At 60.9% G+C, this 2095-nt stretch overlaps 1 long non-coding RNA gene across 2 annotated transcripts; it reads left to right on the top strand.

Moving 5' to 3' along the window:
* The first annotated feature begins 155 nt into the window (after positions 1 to 155).
* On the top strand, positions 156 to 1909 carry LOC105311099. Of its 2 annotated transcripts, none has more exons than XR_002778760.1 (3): positions 156 to 174; positions 385 to 599; positions 842 to 1909. It is a non-coding gene; the product is annotated as an uncharacterized LOC105311099 (long non-coding RNA). The 2 variants fall into 2 exon arrangements; XR_897621.2 differs by lacking the exon at positions 156 to 174 and adding an exon at positions 191 to 211.
* Positions 1910 to 2095: the final 186 nt, after the last annotated feature.

Raw genomic sequence — 2095 nt, 5'->3', positions numbered from 1 at the left:
CGGCCCTGGCCCGGCCTCCAGGAGAAGCGCCCCCGCCCGCGCCTGGTCCTGCAGCCGCTCGTTCCCGCAGCCAGGGGCTTGGCGGTGCGGGGTCGGGCTGCGGGTCCCGGCCCCCGCCTTGTGCCTTCGCCCTGACACAGTGGCAGGAGCGACCCCTCTAGCTCCCTGAGGGTGGTGAGGGGGAAGGACACGCCGGGAGAAGGAAGGGGAGGTAGCGCTCAGCTGTCGGTCCCCGATGTTTTGGCATTCACGTGCTCCACCTTAGGGGACCAGGCCCTCCTCCTTGGGCCTCTGGGCTCCCGGAACACCCACACAAGGGCCACAGCTGGGTGCCGGTGTTCCCTCTAAGCACTTGTGTAAGAGCCGCCGTCTCTGTCCCTGCAGATTACACGGACAAGCCCTTGGAGAAGCCCCTGAAGCTGGTCCTCAAGGTGGGAGGAAGCGAAGTGACTGAACTCTCGGGGTCTGGCCACGACTCCAGTTACTACGATGATAGGTCAGACCACGAGCGGGAGAGGCACAGAGAAAAGAAGAAGAAGAAGAAGAAAAAGTCCGAGAAAGAGAAATACCTGGACGACGAAGAAAGGAGGAAGCGAAAGGTGAAAGTGGTGGCCAGCGTGGTGGCCCCGAAACCCCCGGGGGCAGAGGACGGGCGCAGCAGGGGCTTAGCAAACGGGGGTCCTATCTGTAGCAAAACGCAGACCGAGAAGGCGCTCGCTTCGCTTCGGGCTCCTCGAGCACCGCTTCTCGCAGGGGCGGGAGTCTGGGCTGAGGGCTTTTCCCATAGAAACAGCAGATCCGCTTAAAACCTTGCATCGCTCTCGCCGCCTTCATCTCACAGGAGGAGAAGAAGCGGAAACGGGAAAAGGAACACTGTGACACAGAGGGAGAGGCCGACGACTTCGATCCTGGGAAGAAGGTGGAGGTGGAGCCGCCCCCCGATCGGCCTGTCCGAGCGTGCCGGACCCAGCCAGGTGAGTGCCGGCATTTTCAGAGCCTGCTTTGGAGCTTGTCACTGGAAAGTTGTGGTCGGCACCGTGCCTTTCGGCCTTTGGGGAGAAGTACAGAAAGGCGGGAAGGACCAGTGTGTTCTCTTCCAGGCCCTCGCGTTAGGTGTAGTTGGCCCTGAGGTTCTCACTGTCGTCTTTGATCTAGAGCGGGGCTGGCCAGCTGCGGCTCCTCGCCGTTTTCCTTAAGCCCGTGAGCCAAGAGGCTCATCGTAGTGGGAGGGGGCTGGTGCTGGACTCAGTTATTCGGGCCTCCAAGAACCCTGGGAGCCATGTCGGCTCCCCCAGAGGAGCTTCTGGAACCTTCTGACCTGTGTAGGGTCACATCACTCCGAGGTTCTGGATGTCGGGGGGTTGCCCTTCAGGCGTTTCTTTTCTTGCTGGGGGAGGCGGGAAGTATCTCATGGCAATCATGGCGAGTGGCGCCGTTTTCTGGCAGGATCCCTCGTGTGAGTCACCCCACGCTGAACGGTGGGACTCAGGCAGCTGGGCACGTAGGGGAGGAGAAGGTTAGGTGCACACAACAGTTCATTGAATGAACGTGTCTGCAGTTAATTCAGTCGCTGGTGACTGTTAGCTGAGTCCAGTTGACCTGCTTGAGGTCGCACACCCGGTACCTCCCCCCTCCCCCGCCAAAACTCCCAGTGTGCTTGAAGGGCTCATGCCCAGAGGCCACTGTGTTGCCGCCGCCGCCCCCCCCCCCCCTCGTCACTGCAGGGCTTCGCTCTTGGGCTCGCCAGTCTGCACTCCTTCTGTGATTCAGCCCTGGAATGGGCTCTTTCTCCAGGGAGCGCTGATCCTTCAACGGGGAATGGTATTCAGAAGCTAAACTCTGGGCGCTGGGTGTGGCTCTCAGTGGACTGAGCTGGGAAATGCCGTTACGAACATACGGCTTCTAGGGGGACCTAGACGGACTGCGTTTACAGTCACTGGAAGCTGTGTTTTCGCACGGGGGCCCAGAGACGTAGCCGCCGTGCTCGTGACCCTGTGCACGTATCGTCTGCGGCTTACAAATGAGCGGGCGCATCCAGAGTTTAGGGCTCAGGTGATGCGTTGGTTGGTGAAGCCAGGGTCAGCTTCCATGTCCA

This window comes from Pteropus vampyrus, unplaced genomic scaffold, assembly GCF_000151845.1.
Source record: "Pteropus vampyrus isolate Shadow unplaced genomic scaffold, Pvam_2.0 Scaffold24880, whole genome shotgun sequence".
Lineage (NCBI taxonomy): Eukaryota > Metazoa > Chordata > Mammalia > Chiroptera > Pteropodidae > Pteropus > Pteropus vampyrus.
The sequence above is the reverse complement of the archived record's forward strand: the minus strand, read 5'-3'. Positions and strand labels throughout refer to the sequence as shown.